This window comes from Oryzias latipes, chromosome 15 (genome assembly GCF_053564925.1).
Source record: "Oryzias latipes strain Hd-rR chromosome 15, Olatipes_Hd-rR_3.1".
NCBI lineage: Eukaryota > Metazoa > Chordata > Actinopteri > Beloniformes > Adrianichthyidae > Oryzias > Oryzias latipes.
Window position 1 is genome coordinate 2,287,853 of NC_136251.1, and position 18,565 is coordinate 2,306,417.

General features: G+C 42.6%; 1 protein-coding gene and 1 long non-coding RNA gene across 2 annotated transcripts in view; one reads left to right on the forward strand and one right to left on the reverse strand.

The window, feature by feature from the left end:
* The window catches only part of LOC144984092 (uncharacterized), a 379,397-nt gene that overhangs the window by 116,123 nt on the left and 244,709 nt on the right, over window positions 1–18,565 (reverse strand). The gene's annotated exons all lie outside the window — the stretch shown is intronic.
* LOC144984179 (uncharacterized) lies at window positions 13,436–16,536 on the forward strand. The gene is made up of 2 exons (XR_013647877.1): window positions 13,436–15,306; window positions 15,808–16,536. It is a non-coding gene; the product is annotated as an uncharacterized LOC144984179 (long non-coding RNA).

Sequence of the window (18,565 nt, forward strand, 5' to 3'; positions counted from 1 at the left end):
GTAAGAAGGAGCGCTACCGCAGGTCATTCCTCCCCACAGCCATCAGACTGTACAACACCGTGTCAAAGTGACACTCCACGGTCCCAGGGGTGTTTTTTCATTCACTCATTTATTTATTTATTTTCTTTTGTTGTAGTTGTTGTTTTTCAATTTTAAATTGTTTTTTGTTCCTGAACAGTTGTTTGTTTTTGTTTTTGGTGTGAACTTCATTACCGTAATTTCCGGACTACAAGCCGCTACTTTTTTCCTGCGCTTACAGCCCTGCGGCTTTTTCAGTGACGCGGCTAATTTATGGATTTAATTGGCGGCCGCCATGTACGTATTTTCGAACTCAGTGAATAGTTTGAATTCTCTAACACCAAGCACGAGGCATTTTTATTCAACACACCTCTTAGCAGCCAAACAGCATGGACTTGACTTCAGGTCTTAGACACTTCAGTCATGGTTCAACAAAACGAAACACGCATGCCCAGCCGCATCCCAGAATCCTTTGGGGCCATTAGACCCAACGTGCACGTGATCGCCGCTACAATATGATGAAGCTTTCAAGTTAAAAGCAATCGTTAAAAGCAGCGTAAAAAAGTCCACCGTCACCAACGGGTTTGGAAAAGCCGGTTTGCTGCGTGACGGAGAGAACAGCGCATGGAGTGAATGTACACTCCATTTACGGTTTCTAAGGAAACCGTAAAAGCGGAATTTTGCTTTGAAAAACTCACAGCCTCCGTGTGAGCTGGAGACATCTTCTCCTGCTGATTGAGCTGCGGGGCCGATGGCAGTCTGATGGCTCCCACACGTAACAACGCATCCGCCCCTCATACACAAAACGTACAGTATTAAGTCCGATTGCTCTGCACAGAAACGATTTGCTCCATCCACCGGCGCAACGGGGACGAAGTGCTCCTCCTTGAAGCCGCGCTGGCCAGAGGTGTCGGAGTAGATAGGAAGGGGAGACAAGGAGCGCGCGGGGCGGGATCGGAGCGCAGAGGCGTCCGCGGAGTGCAGAGGCTTCTGAATTCTGACGCACGCGCCGCACTGAGGCGCGCGTATCGCGCTGAGGCGCGCGCTTTTCAGTCGCCGCTGCTTTATTTTACCGTTGTGTTTTCTAACCAGTCCTGTTACTCCCATAACGCTGCCGCGACACAAGCGGAAGGAGAGCTTTTCCCGTTCACCCCTCCATGCACTGCTGCTAATTCTTAAACACGTACAAAAGAATGGCGAGCCGGGCGTTGGCCCCGCCTTTAGCCCCTAAGACTCATGGGAAATGTGGAATCGCGGATGTAAATTTCCTCATTATAACTGAGGGATGTAATGTTGATTATATGGTTACTGTTTGTAATTTTATGTATGATACCTAGATTGTCAATAAGTAAAAAAAAAAATGTAATAAAAACACCATAACTGAGGGACTTGTGAACAGAATATAGATCCATGCTGTTTGTCAGATGTCGATACACCCAAATACGTGACCCAGAGGCAAAATTGGCACCACCCACTGTGTGCTAATGAATTGCACTCACTCTGGGATGCTGGGCGTGATTTGTCAGGATGACAATATCGGCTATCACATGCGCGGCTTGTACTCTGACGCGGCTTGTGTATGTATAAAAGCAGTCAAACACGTGAATATGGGTGGGTGCGGCTTGTAATCGGGTGCGCTTTGTAGTCCGGAATTTACGGTAGTTATTTCTGTATTTTGAAAAAAAAATTGTTATGTTTTTTTACAGTTTTGCAGCTGTATTTATTTGATATTTAATATTAATTTCTTTATTTAATAAGAATCTCATTTTTGATAATAATTTTCATAATAATTTTAGTAATATTTTTAATTATTTAATATAAATGTCATTTTTGATGTCCTTTATTGATGTTATATTATATAGATTATTTCTGAATGTCGTGTTGCTGCCACAGATAAATGAAATTTCCCCATTGTGGGATTAATAAAGTCATCTATCTATCTATCTATCTATCTATCTATCTATCTATCTATCTATCTATCTATCTATCTATCTATCTATCTATCTATCTATCTATCTATCTATCTATCTATCTATCTATCTATCTATCTATCTATCTATCTATCTATCTATCTATCTATCTATCTATCTATCACATCAAGTTTACATTTCCCTATGATCAAAATGCAGTCTCATATCTTGTTGTCTGTGTTTTGTAGTGTGCTTCCTTTTCTTTTTTTCTTTTATTAAACCAGCATTGGGCACCCAGCATATCGGTGTATAAAAATTGGTTCTGCTGTTCTTTATTTAAATTATCAAAATAATGGTGGTTGAAAATTTTTATTTTAGATAAGAAATGTTAAACTGCACAATTTTGAAGGCTTAGATAACAAAATTCAAGACTTTTTTAAGGTATTGTTTTCAAATACATAAATTCAATGCTTTGAAGGCTTTTTAAGATGTAATGGAACCCTGTGATCAGTGGAAAAAGTCAGATGGAGATGACACCACAGGACAATTGCAAAAGTTGGGCACGAAGATGGGCCTAGTTGAAAAGAGTAGCCACTGCAGCCTCAAAACGAAGCTGACAAAATGCAGTCTGAAGCCCGCTGTGGCTGAAAGATCCAGCTGCACGCAGTCAGCTGCTAATGAGCTAGTCGAACTCCAGCAGAGTAGTATTTGACAGCTACCAGCACAGATACCAGTCTGAGCACACCTCAGCACACCGCTCCGGCAAGATTCAGTGGCAGCAACCCCAGCTGGTCCGGCCGAAGCAACGCAGTTTGGAATCCCAACAGTTGACTGGTTGTAGGCAGCAGCTCCAATGGATCCTCCCCAGGGGCAGGATAACTCTCCATTGCAGAATAATCCAGCAGCCATCATCGAATCAGGCGGAAAGCAGGCTCACAACAAGGTAGGTCGAGGGGAACCATAGTGGAAGAAGCAACCGGCAACATCAGGATGGAGACAGATCTTGGTATAGTCATCAGTCTGAATTTCACAGAAAAAAGTCCCCAAAATACGGGAGTTTGATGAGTTCAAGAAAATGCAACTATAATCAAAAGGAGAAGTTTTTTAAAACAACAAAATGCTTCAAAATTCCTTAAGTTGGAGAATGCTTAAGTAATTTTGTGTGCATAGCCATCTTGGAGACAAAAAGGTGCTATAGTGGAAAGAAAACTGGACACTGCAAAGAGGGAGGGGTCAAGGCAGCAGAGAAACCCAGATAAACTCCACTTTCACATCTGTTTGAAATCATCAACAGTCAGTTCTGTGTGACTTGTGTGAGCGGCGTGGTTAGTGTCAGAGTGTTCTGCTGAGGGGAAGTGGTGAATGTCTGAGGAATGAGAGGGAAATGCCCCCCCCCACACACACACACACGCACACACACAGACAAGGAGCAGGCTGTCTGCTGACACCTTAAAAAGATGGAGTGTAGAGGCAGAGCCAGTGGATCAAAGCCAGTATTTACCTTTAGCTGCAATGACCCGACTGCAATCCTATGGCATCCTGAGCAGCTCTTCAAGTTCTCATTTGAAATCAAAGGTAAACTCAGCTTCAGCTTCTTCTTTTCAAGCCAAAAAAAGGATGGCTTTGACTTGCTGGAAGTCATTAAGCCTGTGCAGAGCATAATAATTCAGTGTGCATATTGTGCAGCTCTTTCCTAATTCAATCTAAGGTGAAAGACACGTTTGGAAGTTTTCTTCAAGCTTGTTTAATAAAATCAATGCAAACAATAATCACAGGTGATTAACTGAGTCATTTATCAGGCAAACTGTCCATTTTCACTGCAAATGAAACTTTATTTGATGAAGCTGCAGTGGATCAATGAGTCAGTTACCAGAAAATAAAGGTAAAATCTGTGACATGAGTCAATGTCTGGAAGGTCAGATGGACCTGACATGAGCTGCGAGAACACAAACAGGCTCTCTCCTGCTGTCTGCACAGAATGCTTTCTGTTTGAACTGGAGAGCAGCTGAAGGATCCCTCTGATGAGCAGGTAGATCACAGAACAAAAAAGCGCAAATTAACGACGGAGCTAAGCTTCTTTAATGCTGTTAACAGTGATGGTTCACTTCAGCAGAAACATTAAATGTTGAGTGTCCTATCAACCAGCCACTAATCCACATGCTCTTAAAAATCCATCTTTGCTTCAATTTACGGTCGCACAGGAGCCAAAAGCAGTGCAAAGCATTAAAACAAAGTAGGATAGAAATGTAGAACCTGAAGGCCGTATAGCTGTCGTTCCTCCAGATGTCCATTCTTCTTCATCTGGTTCTCCTGGTTCTCATCCATGCGCAAAATGGCAACACATTTTTATTGTTTGGGAAACCTAAACTGTCTCCATCCTTTTCTAAAAGAACATTTTGAAAAGAACAGGCAGTTATTGGGATTTGCAACAGTGTTTTGAGTGGAAAAAGCACCAGTGGCTCCACAATCACGACCACAGATTTGGACAGTTGGAATGATGCCTGCAGATCGATGCCCCCCACTGGTACCTTCCTGAATACACCATGTCACCACCATTCATTCATTCATTCATTCATTCATTTATTCATTTATTCATTTATTCATTCATTCATTCATCTTCTAAACCCGTTTTGTCCCTTTCAGAGTCACGGGGCTGCTGGAGCCTATCCTAACCACTCATGGGCAAAGGCAGGGGACACCCTGGAGACACACACATAAACACACATGGCGCGAAGGGAATCCCCCCCCCCCCCCCTGGCTTGGTGGAACGGGCCGGCGTCTGCTGCCAGGGCACTGGTGGCGTCTTGGGGGTTGTTGTGTCCCTGACCTTGCTGCTCTTTTCCACGGGATGCGGGAGTCCACAACACCTGGGCAGGGTGGACTGTATACCCCATGAAGCAGGTAGGGTCCCTTCTATTTGGGCACACCAGGGCACCCCAATTCTTCCATGGTTGTTGACAGCCACTAGAGCCTGATTCTAAGGCTCACCGTCCGCTGGCCCTGTCTGGGACCTCTGCTGGTCGCCTGTGTTCACCTTCCCAGTGGGGCGGTCAGTTTCTGCCACTTCCCCAGGTTTGTCCTCAGAAGGGCTGGTGGGCAGGTTTTATGTGTGTGCAGTGCAGGCTGGTCATGGGTTGTCCCGGGCTGCCTATGGGGGTGGGCTGGGGGCTCAGGACTCCCGGGCGGTGGCATACCTATTTTCTGGAGGCTGGGGTAGGTCTCAGGTCGGTAGCAGTTGGGTCATTGGGTATGGGTCCGAAGTGCCTTGGGGTGGGACAGGACCCTGACCTGCTGTTGGCTCCGGCTCTGTGTACTTTCTGTTCCTTCTACTCCTCGCCAACGGCTGACAGATCTTGGTATCCGGCTCCCTGGTGAGGGTCCGATGTACGTAAGGGTGGTTGCTCCCAATCCTTTGTCTGGCGGTGGGGCTCTTGGATGCCTGGATCGGCCGGGCTGCTGCGCTGTCTGCCCCTGGCTCTGGGGTGCCGGGCCTCCTGCCTTTGCTGGAGCATTCAGTGTGATCAAGGTACACTCTATTCAACCCACCTGCATGTTCACTTTTGCACAAATACGTAAGGGCATGGGTGCTGTATTTACACCCCTCTTTAAGAATTTTGATAATGCAAATCTTGTGTGTACCAGTGTGTAAATCTTCCATCATTAAAGTATGAATATACTTAAAACCTATAAATATCTGTGTGCAGACTATTGGTGTGTGTAGATGTGTGTATGTAAGAACTAAGTCATGCAATTTACTTATGACACTCTTGTGTTTTGAGTTTGTATTATCGACTGCCATCTCCCCCCATTTTGGCCCCTTATCCCCCATCCCATCATCACATCTCACTCTATTTCTTTCTCTCTTCTTTTCCTCCGACAGGTCCAAGAAGGAATGCATACAAATATAATTATAAAAAATAAAGCTTAGCCTCAAATACAAAAAGGGTTTATACAAATATTCTCTATTTGTATAAAAAATCATAAACCCCGCCTATTGTAAGAGAAAAATCTGTCCAACTCAAGAGGCCTTCAGCTCTGTTCTGCTTGCTCAGCTGTTGGACAGGACAAGTTAAAAGAAAAAAAAGGTGACAGGTGTCCTTGTGTTCCACTTTTAACCATGAAGGATCTAAAAGGGAAGTGCTTTTGCTCTTCTCTCTCTCTCTTCTGGACATTTCAAAAAAATTGGTTAGTTCTGGGTATTAGTAATTATTTATGGTTCAGGCAGAGTACCACTGTCTTTTTACTCCTTTTATTATGAAAAAAAACAACTTAACTTACTGTAGCCTTTGGCTCCTTGATATGCTGCATTCATAAACTAAACGAGTAAGAAATCCTACAGAACACTTTTAATAACACATTAAAACTAGTTGCCAGCATTGACTGTATTGAAAGCTTAAATGATTAGAAATGGCTTAATTCTGGCTCCAACCTAATTACGTTAATTTAGCTTCCATTAATGCAACCATTAAGGTGCAATGATGAACCATTTCTTTCCTGGCACTTTGTGGTCCTTTGACAACAAAGGTCCTGCAGGATAACAAAGTGGGAAAAGGGTTAATAGTTAATATAGTGGTAAAACATTCAAAACAAGGTTGAAGAAACACCAAAAAATATCTATTGATGTAAACCAGCTTTATTGTGTACACCCTCCAAAGCAGTAATACATCAACAACCATGCTCTTTCAAGCTTCTCGCTGTGTGGTGGCCTAGCAATATTTTAAAGTCAATACAGCCACTTACACCTAGCATCACACAATTTGGGAAATTTCCTGCAGAAGTGTCAGCGAAAAACGGTGAAGGTGAACTCTGATCAGCTATTTGTACAACTTAGGCTCTACAAGCGCTGAAGAGGGGCCACCGCCTCACCTGAGCTGTTTTATTCATTGATCGTCCTTAAACGTTTTCATGCCTTAAGGCCCGTACACACCGGGACGAATATTCACCAGCGTTTTTCGCCACGTTTTTTGTGTTCACACCCAGGCGATTTTCGCTGACGATGAGCCGAGTGAACATGCAATTTCATTCCCTGACATTAGATGGCGCTTAATGTAAACAGAAATACTCCTGTACACAAGGTGGCGCTGCGCAACTTTACGCTTCTTAAAGTCGCTTTTCACTCAGAAGAAGAGAGCAAGTATTTACGCGCTTGTCAGAATCATACAAAGAAAACATGAATATTTCAAGCACCGGTAGCTCCAACTGGTGCTTCGTTCGGGGATATTTTAGAATGTCCGTCATTATTTCTTCGCGGCAGTGTAGATGCTACTTGGCGTCTATCTTCTTCGCTGGTATGTGTGCTCAGCAAGGCAGTTTTGTGTTTGAGCGCTCCCAAGTTGTGTTTTACTGTAACTTCAGAGGCTCCAGACACGTGTGCAAAAGCGCCGATCTCATTGGTCGAATAAAAAAACGCCTGGGGTTCGTTTTCTTTTGACGCGTGGCGTTTTTTCGCGTCGGTGTGCACACTTTCATTGGTGCCCTTTGTTTAGTCACAAGGCGTTAAACGTCGGCGAAAATCGCGCACGAAATTCGTCCCGGTGTGTACGGGCCTTTACTCTGGCTCTCTGCATCCCAGGGGGGCTGGGTATCCTGGGACCATACAAACATGTGCAGTTTGTGAACATATCTGTAAAACCTGTAAACTCTTAGACTGGTCCTAAAGTTAACTTTAATCCCATTTCTGGAGAAGACCAGCAGCCCACCGAAATCCCTTTTTTGCATAATAATCCATCCCCTTTACTCTGCATAAAGCTGTTGGGGGGGGTTGTAAACCAGCTACATAGGAGGTTCGGCTGAGTCCATGTCCAGTGGAGGTGTGCTGAGTTGTGCAGAGGAAGCCAGGCAGTTTGAAGATTGACAGAAAAGAACAGCACATTCCCGCAGCGCTCCTCACTTGGCTTCCTACACTCAACACTGCTTCCTTCATTCTTCAATTGGCTCCCATTACCAGCCTCTTGACAATGAAAACACTGGCTGTCTGCTGCAATAAATCACCCCCGGTTTGTGTTATGGGATGCCTGCCCTCTCAAGCTCTTAATGCAGAAATGTAGTGCAGACATGCCGAGTAAAGACAGCGTTAGACTGCAGGAAAAACACTTCATAGTTGCAGCCCAAGGCTACAGGCTTGTTTACCTCAGAGTTGCATCGCTCATTTTGAAACATAACAAAAAGATATTTTAGTAACACTTTAAAATAAGGTGCCATTTATTAATGTTAGTTAATGCATAATTGAGCATTATTTATTAAATAACATGTTTTCATTATTTATTATTTTGCATTACTAAGCATATTGTCTAATGCATTAGTTAGCAGTTGTGTTTATTGTTCTTCCATCCATTCTAGTGGGAACAAAGGAGTGTCCCCACTGGATGACCGGTGAGCGGACAGAATCTGGCACAAAAAGGTGATGTTGCTGAATCTAGAGTAAACTGAAGGGACAAGGCGTCAAGTTTCTGGTTATTGGATCCTGGTCTGTAGAACAAAAAAAAATAAAGATGAGTGAAAAACAAACCGAGGGTTTAGTTGTTTTGCTGACTGCAGATAGGAAAGATTTTTCTGGTCAGTCCATATGATAAAAGGATTCTTGGTTCCTTCCAACCAGTGTCTCCAATGTTCCAGAGCCAGCTTGACAGCCAACAACTCCCAAACTCCCACATGGTTATTGCTCTCAGCAGGAAAAGAAAACCGCAGGAATAGAATTTTTGTCTGTCCATGGATCGTTGTGATAGAACAGCTCCTACCCCAGCCTCAGATGTGTCTACCTCCACAATGAGTTGCAGGTTTGGATCGGGATATTGAAGAACAGGGGCTGATGTGAACCTCTCTTTCAGTGTGGAGAAGGCCTTATCTGCCTCCTCTGACCAGTGGGAAAGGACGGACGGAGAGGTTAGTTGTGTCAGGGGAGCAGCTATCTAACTGTAATTTCTAATGAACCAAAAGTAGAAATTGGTGAACCCCAGAAACGTGGAAGTTGTTTTACAGTGGTGGGGGTAGGCCAGTCTGCCACAGCTCTAATGTTTTCGGGGTCAGTTTTGACCTGCTTGTCCTCAAAGATGTAGCCGAGGAAGTATATGGAAGTGGTGTGTAACTGCCATTTCTCAGCTTTCACAAAAACGCGGTTCTCCAGGACTCTCTGTAACACTTGCTGTACGTATTGGACATGCTCTGTGACTGAGGGGGAGAAGACGAGGATGACATCTAGATAGACAAACACAAACCTACGGTATTCAAAAAATCTGACGTCTGAAAAAAGAAGTAATTCACAAGTGCTTGATAGACTGCAGGGGCATTACAGAGACCAAAAGGCATAACCAGGTATTCAAAGTGGCCTAGTGGCGTGTTGAAGGCAGTTTTCCATTCATCTCCCTCTTTTATCCTCACCAGATGGCAGGCATTTTGAAGGTCCAAGTTGGAGAAGATTGTGGCATCTAGGAGAGAGTTAAAAGCTGAATCGATGAGTGGTAGGGGATTTTTGTTCTTCACAGTGATGCTGTTTAACCCCCTGAAATCTATGCAGGGACGAAGAGTACCCTCTTTCTTCGTGACAAAGAAAACCCAGCCGCTACTGGACCTGGTGCAGCCATACACTCCCAGCAGGTCACTGCGTCATGTGACCAGGGTCTGCTGGCTGTTAAGAGAACCCGGTTAAAAACTAAAGGAGACAGAGCCTTTGCCGCAGTGGCCCCATCCCTCTGGAACTCTCTTCCTCTCAGCCTCAGATCTGTGGACTCAGTGTTTTCTTTTAAAAAGCAGCTAAAAGCATATCTTTTTAAAATAGCTTTTTCTTAATTTCTTTTTATCATGTGTTTTTACTGTGTTTTTACTGTTGTTTTATCGTGTTGTACTGTGAAGCACTTTGGGATTTTTATCTGGAAAGGTGCTATACAAATAAAGTTTATTATTATTATTATTATAAGAAGAGGGTCTGATGATTCCAGCAGCTAGTGAAGTTGTTATGTAATCTTCCATGGTTTCCATTTCTGGCCTAGACAGGTTTTACAGACAAATGGTTGGTGGAGGAGCCTCTGGAAGCAGGTCAATATCACACTCATGAGGAAGGTGTGGTGGAAGAAAACCTCCTTAACTTACTTTAAGAATCCTTTCCTTTAAGATTCAAGATGGCGCCGCTGGGTCAGGTGTGCTGCCAGTCTACTGCTCTGTTTGAATGTGAGTGTGAAAGGAAAGACTCTAAAAAAGTCTCTAAAACCCACAAGCTTGTCTACAAGAGAACTGAACTCTTGAGTCTGATTAAAAGCAAGGCTGGAATATGGCATAACATTCCCAAAGAGCTAAGAAGAAGATACAGATGGACCCATGCTGGGGTGAAGAAGAGAAAAGGAGCCATCGCCAAAAAAGAACGCAGCCGGAGATATAAACCACCAGTCCCGTCAGTGATCACGGGAAATGTGAATGCCTTGGCAAAAAAGATAGATAAACTCCTTGGGTTGGTCGGTATAAGGATCTAGCGAGAGTGCTGTCTGTTCATGCTAGAGACTTGGCTAACAGCCAACACACCTGACAACAACGTGGAGTTACCCAGCTTCTCTCTGGCGAGCGCTGACAGAGACACCGAGGCGTGCGGCAAAAGTAAAGGAGGCGGCCTCACAATGTACATGAACAACAAGTGGTGTGACCCATGACCCTTCACCGTTAAAGAGATCATCAGCTGCAGAGACTGTGAGCTTTTAGCCGTCCTGGCTGTCCGTGTTTACATTCCTCACAGAGCGCACGCAGAGACAGCGATGGAGGTGGTTGGTAATACGGTCATGGAACTACAAGCACGGCACCCACAGGCACAAGAGGTCATGTCAGGGGACTTTAATCATGTCTCCCTGGATTCCCCGTTGTCATCTATGCAGCAGTATGTGAACTGGCCAACTCACAATGACAGGACGATTGATTTGTTTTGTTGAAACATCAAAGATGTAAATATGGTCCGTCCATATTTACATCTTTGATGGCTACACTCCTCCCCGCTCTTGGCAAATAAGATCACGTTTTGATCTCCTTACAGCCTACATACACACCTTTGGTGAGGAGACAGCCTGTAATAAAACAAAGGAGGAGGTTGACACCTGAGGCTGAGGAGGAGCGTCTTGCTGGATCATTATGGAGAGGACATCGAGGGAGCATCTCAATGAATAAAAGACTATATGAACTTCTGTATAGATACTGTTGTGCCCACAAAAACAGTCCATTGCTTTGCAAATGATAAACACTGGATAAGGAGGAAAGTGAAAGTTATTCTAAATAAAAAGAAGAGAGCTTTCAACAACAAAAATCAGGAGGAAATGAAAAAGGGGCAGACAAACTAAGGAGTTGCTTGAAGGCGGCAAAAAATACCTACAAGGACAGGGTGGAGAGGAAACCAGAGAAAAACAACATCAGGGAAGAAATGAAAACAATCACAGGGTGCAAGAAGGTGACCTAGGTAGAGGGGGAAAGTGCAGAAAAAGCCAATGAGCTCAATACCTTTATTTAATAGGTTTGACATTTCACCCCCCACTTCCAATACCAGCCGGGTCTGCGCTACACCCATCACTGTGCCCTTCCCACTGCCTGTACTCACCCCTCAGTCAGAGAAGGGTCCAGCTGCTCAGGCTGCTTCCTCATCATTAACCAGCCATCTCTTCCTATGTCCTCTACATGTGAGCCACACCCTCCACCTGCAGAATGTGCTCCCCACCACATCACAGAACATCAGGTGAGGCGGGAACTGTAGAGACTGAACATCAGGAAAGCAGCAGGTCCAGACCAAGTGTGTCCCAGGCTGTTGAAAATGTGTGCAAATGAGTTTGGGTCACTTCTTCAGCACCTTTTCAACCTAAGCCTAAATGTGGGACATGTTCCATCCCTCTGGAAGACTTTGTGCATTGTTCCTCTCCCCAAAGTCAAGCATTCAAAAGAAAACAAGGACGAAGACTTTTGAGAGGTTAGTGCTACAACAGCTGAAGCCACAGGTGCAGCATGTCCAAGATCCATTGCATTCAGGGAGAGAGTGGGGGTGGAGGACGCAATCCTCTACTTGCTACACCACACCTATTCCCACCTGGATGAAAGAGGCGCTGTGAGGGTGAGAATGCTTTTTTATTTATTTCTCCTGTGCCTTTAACACAATACATCCTCACCGCTGCAGGAGAAGCTCACCAAGATGACTGTGCAACCATTCTTGGTGTCCTGGATCATGGAAAACCTAACACACAGGCAGCTATATGTCCGCATGGGGGGATCTGTCTCCAGTAGCCTCAGCTGCAGTGTAGGGGCACCTCAGGGGACTGTGCTGTCTCCTCTTCTTTCCACGCTGTATACGTCCGACTTCCGCTATAACACCTGGACCTGCCACATGCATAAGTTCTCGGACGATACAGCTATTGTGGCTTACATCAAAGGGGAAGAGGAGAGGGAGTACAGGCGGCTGGTGGAGGACTTTGTGGCCTGGTGAAGGGAAAATCAGCTGCAGCTGAACATCCAGATGACCAAGGAGATGGTTCTGGATTTCAGAAGGAAAGCCCGAACACCTCAGCCTCCACACTTTATCCCTCCATGTACATAGAGGGAGAAAGTGTGGAGATGGTACAGACTTACAAGTACCTGGGGGTTGTGTTGGACCACAAGCTGGACTGGACTATCAGCACGAACCAGCTTTATAAGAACAGCCAGTCCAGGCTGTACTTTCTCCGGAGGCTGCGTTCCTTTACAATCTGCACAAAACTGCTGCACGTTTTATCAGTCGGTGGTGGAGAGTGCTCTCCTCTATGCTGCTGTGTGCTGGTGCAATACCAGCAAGAAGAACATCTGCAGGCTCAACAGGATCATCAAGAGGGTGAGCTCTGTGGTGGGACTGAAGCTGGATTTTGTGGAGGAGGTGGAAGAGCAGAAAACTTTGAGCAGGTTCAGGGCCATCATGAGGAATCCCTCACATCCCTACATGAGGCCTTCACCAACAGGAGGAGTACATTCAGCAACAGATTGCTGTCCCAGCGCTGCTCCACAGACAGACTGAAAAAAAAATCTTTTGTTGCTTGTTCAATCAGGCAATACAACTCTCTGGTGGAGCATCTTAACCCTTGTGCTATCTTAGGTGACCCCACCCTTCCATTGACGTGTTCTCCCTACCATGACAAAAGTGGATAAAGGTGGAAAGATTTCATGTATCCATGGACACCAGTGAAGATCACAAATCATTGAAGAAAAAAGGTTCAGAGCACTGTCTAGTGGGTCTAGATGACCCAACTCCCAATGGTAAAGTGCCTAGGATAGCACAGGGGCTATGTGGGAAAACTTGGGTAACTTGGGTTACAAGCAATCTCTTGTCATTTTGTAACCCTTGTTCTATCCTAGGCACTTTAACGTTGGGAGTTGGGTCATCTAGACCCACAAGGTCCCTGTTCTTTTGCTCAATCCTGCTGCCTATAATCTGGCCTGATGGTCAAGGAGATTAGTTCACCCAAGGTTGAAGGTGGATCCCTTGAGGCCAACTTTTCTTTGAGCTGTTGAGACCATCAGTGAACAAAGCCTTCAGTGCCTCATCATTCAAACCCACATCTTTGGCCTCAGTCTGGAAATCCACAGAATACTCTGCAGCGCTCCGGGCTCCTTGTCTCATGGAGATCAACTGCCTCGATGAATCCCCTCCTCTCACTGGGTGGTCAAAAACACGTTTTAACTTCTCCACAAAGTCAGAATAGAAGAGCTGACCAAAACCATGCCAGTTGAAAGAGGCCTCTGCCCACTGCAATGCCTTGCCTTCCAGGAGACCAACAACATATGACACCTTTGTTCGATTACTGGCGTAAGTGAGAGGTTTCTGCTCAAATATTAAAGAACACTGCAGCAGGAAACCCCTGCACTTACCCAGGTCTCCGGAATATGGTTTGGGGTCCGGTATATGAGTCTATTTCACAGCTACTGGGAAAAGCAGATGGAGGCGAGGCTGGTGTGGGTGGCGCTGCAGTGGCGGTATGTGTGGAGAGAGACTGAGTGAGCCAATCCAACTGAACCTGGACTGTGTTCAACTTGTGTCCAGGTTGAGGATCATCTGGTCATGGTGTAGAAGGTCCACATCAGAGTGAGAAAGGGGTTGCTGAGCAGGGTCCAGGGGGATAGACATGTCCGTTGGATCCATGTTAAAATGGCCAGATTATTCTCATAGCAGAAGGTGGTAGATTACCGAATCCAAGTGCAGACACAAACTGGTAGAAGTTAATTGATTTATTATGTCTTGGCTGGAGAGGGGATGAGACACGGCTGGCAGAGGGACTTGCAAGTGGTCATACAGGCAGGCAGGCTAATAGGATGGGATATCTGGAAGGGGATTGTGCAAAAGTTTAGAGGCCACTAGATCTTAGGTGCAGCTAAACATTAGAAGCCAAAGACTGTTACCACAAGGTGAACAATAATCAGGCGCTGGCTGGAGGTCCTCCTCAAGAACAAATAGTGTCCTTGATGGCCAGCAGGTGTGGAGGTGCTGATTGTGGGAATGAACAGCAGATGTAGTTCCCCTGGAGGAGGCATGCCCAACAGAACCACAACAGAATTCACTAGTCTTTTGTAAAACAGTATCACTCTTTCATACATATTCTTCGGAATAAGACAGCGAATGGATACGTGGATTTGTCTTCTAAGGGCAAAAAAAGCCTACTCTGTTAGAAAAAGAGGTACAATACAGGCCCATTTTTGTTCCCTAAGGTACAAACTTTGCATATGTACCCTTAAAGGTACAAAAATGTATCTTTAAGGTACAATTGTGCACCCTTAAGATACAATCATGCACCTTCCATTGTACATTGTGAGCTTTTCGAGGTGTAAGGTACATATTTGTCCCTTATATATTTGTACCTTAATGTTTAAATATAAAATGGCAGGAATTAGTGGATGCTGAAAATGTCATCTCTCAATATAGAAACACAAGTTTACCTATACTATCAAACTCAATAATTATCAAACTAAATTTAACTCTAAAGTTTTGAGATATGGGCAAAATAAATCAGAATGTTTTGGTTTTGTGAAGTGTCCCTTTGAATCATTTTTAATCATGTTAATGAGGATTATGTAATCATTTACATTTACAAACAGTATTGAAGAATTTGATTTTCAAACCCTTTACCCTATTTATATTAGAATAAAACATACAAATAATGGTTAACATTTAAGTTGTGTTTTATTGAAAGGATCTGGCTACAGGCTAACCTTGACTCGACTCTTTTCCATTTGTCTATAAGATAAGGTCTAACTAACCAAAATACACTGTACATTCACGTAATACACTTTTTTGTTTTTTTATTTTTTTACTTAATTTTCAGGAATTGATTTCAGAGCTGCAATCCTGCTGTTGCCGATTCAGTTCAGGGAGAAAAATGACATTCTCGTCATAATTGTGGAGGTGTGTAATATGCATATAGTTTTATTTTTTTTACATTACTTCCCACAGAGACAGTCCAACAGTTTTTTTGTGTATGTGTGTGTTTTTATATATGTATATATATATATATATATATATATATATATATATATATATATATATATATATATATATATATAATGAACTGTTGTTTTTTTTTTAATGAATGTTTGTGGTAGATTTAAAGTAACTACTTAATGACCTTTAAGATCGCTTAAAGAACTAGTGCGTGACGCGTTTATAGTTCTCTGACGCTGCCATTTTGGTCTAATAATCATATTTTGCGTCGTCATATTTCATTTTTTGTTGTCCCAGCCTTAGCCCCTAGTTGTTTTGATTGTTAAAAATCAATAATTTATCAATATTGAACTTACTTATTACAATTTTCACAACTTGTGACTGTAAAGCTTCTTTGACACAATTTGCATTGTAAAAGGCGCTATATAAATAAATGTGACTTGACTTGATTTGAATCTCTTCCAGGAACAGCCACCATCGCCATATCCTACTGTACAACTCGAAGCTGTCACTGAGTGGAGAAGTGTGCTGATTCAAAGGGTCCCTGCAGTGGTCAAACTGGATGGGCGGTCAGTCTGCAGGGCGCTTGGTTTGGAGGAAGGTGTTATTGCTGCTTTTTGTGCTTATTTCATCTACAACATTGTATATCCATCTCGCCTGAAGAACCCCCTGATTTTCATTCAGCGGTATGTTCTAAAAATGTCTGAGGTTAATGATAAGCCTCTACCTGTTAGTGTGACCAGGGTAATCAACATTTTAGCTTGATCAACAACCGCAATACCTACACCATTCAGCTGCCCTAAATGCTCTTGAAGAGCCTTCACATTGATGAAGTTTTGAGGTGATGGATTTTCATGCTTTGGATACATATTGTGTCGATGATAAACTTTCTGTTAGTATGCAGCATTTATGTTAAGCTGTGTTGGGAGGGTTGTATAGCATTGTGGATCAGCTCAAAGCTTGTGTTTTTTAATCCAGAACATCAATGAAATACTCTAAAATTCAAAAATTCAACCTTAGAGTGTTATTGGAGATCATAACAAGACTTTATATCATTGGTGACATTTTTCCAATTTTTTTTATTTTCGTGTAGAAAATCAATGCCAATGAAGCAATGAAGTTACCATATTTGGTTACTTGCCCGTGAATGGGAAAACAAATTCCAATAAGTATATATATATATATATATATATACTTATATATAATAAGTATATATATATATATATATATATATATATATATATATATATATATATATATATATATATATATAAGAAAACACATATTATGTATTTGAACATCACTTTTAGAACATAAAAGTGCTAATAACAAAAAGTGCTGATAACAAAAGTGTTGAATAGACCCTCACACAACTGTGTGTGAGGGTCTGGGAATGTCCTGGTTGTGGGTGGGTGGGATGAAGTCAGGGTCTGACACATCATCATCTTGATCCTCATCATCATCACTAATGTCAGGGTGGACTGGCACAATAGCAGTCTCCCTCCTCTTGCCATGAAAGATTGATGGAAGCTAAAAATTAAACACATGCAATAAAACAACTTTCATAACATCATAAACTGACAAAAATCACTCTCACTATTCATAAACTAAAAACAGTGTTTTGGTAACATTAAAACATAATATGCTAAGTATTATTTCTTTATTTGTAAAGAAAATGCACTAATATGGTTTGTTGTCCAAAAACAGACATACCAAGTAAAATTTTGTTTTTAGTGAAAAGGGCGTATGATCAAATATGGTGCCTGCATTTTTCATGCCGTATTTTAACTAATTTCAATAAATTCTCTGCAAACAACTTATATGTCAACACTTAACACAACTATTCAACAATAAAATGTATGAGTTTCATCAACTTACCATGGTTAGTTTTGACGATTCCTTTGAAAATGTTCAGTGAACCGAGCTGCAAAATCAAATTTTTCTGACTTTGGAGAAAAAGGGAAATTTGATGTGAGCCTAGTCTCTGCTGATTGGTCAAGTTGCACAATTGAGTAACCTATAATGTAGAATGATCTTTGCTGATTGGCTGGGTAAAGATCACATGATTCTTGAACTCACTAAGACAGGGGATGGGCGTGATAACTAACATGTGCGGAAATTACCAAAAACAGTCACTTGCCCGATAAAGGGTTTTAAGTGACTCTCTTTACTTTGGTGTGGTGTGTTAAAGTGTTTTGCTTGGTCTTTGAGTTTGAATAAACTTATGTGTTTCTGCACTATATTGCTGTTCTTATTAGTGATATTCATGAAATTGAAAGAAGGAAAATATAAATGGTTCCATTGTATTTATTCCCTGTATCTGATATCGCTGTTCATTTTGTTGAGTGGCAGTAAGTTGTCAGTTGGTCAGTGAAATGCTTCTTAAAAAATGTAACTAATTATTTTTAATGTTTTTATATCAGACATGACATCCTAAACATTGTGGCATTTTATTTTGTGATGTTACATTGTATGGTTGTTAGATGAATTATTATTGTATCTGTGAATTAAACAGTTTTCCATTTAAGGACTAAAATAAATGTCTAAAATTGTTAGTTGTTGTTTGTCTTTATTTTCTTTCACTTCTTAAGGAATAAAAAGGAACTTTTTTGCCACCTAAAGGTACAAAATGGCTTTGTCACTGGGGCGGTACCCTAAAGGGACAAAATTGTACCTTTTTCCAGAGGTACTTTATTGTACCTTTGTCTAAGGTACATTATTGACCCTCAAAGGTACAGTATTGGCCCTTAGAAGGTACAAACAAGTAAGGTACAAATTTGCTCCTCTGACTCAAGGTACAATAATGTACCTTTAAGGGTACCACCCCAGTGACAAGCTTTTGTTCCCTAAAGGTACCGTTTGTACTTTTTTTTCTGAGAGTGTAGCATACCCTAATTCTGTTGCAGTTCTACGTCGAGAAGATAACGGTTGAAAGAAGGATTCTTAGAACCAAAGGAACAGGTTATGTTCGGAGAGTCAGTTGTGGTAACTTGCATAACCTGAATAATAACCCGTCGGTTTTGGAACCAAAACTTGAGGTTATCAATAAACTTACCATTAAACTTAGGAGGGCATATCACACACCCTGCTTTCTGGAACAGGCTCTGGACGCTAAGTTCAGCTACACATGTGCGTTTGCTTGTCCATCTAATGCACATACTGGTCCTTTTTGGGGCACCTCACGGTTTTCATCTAGGAACAAAACTTATACTATCAAAAACAA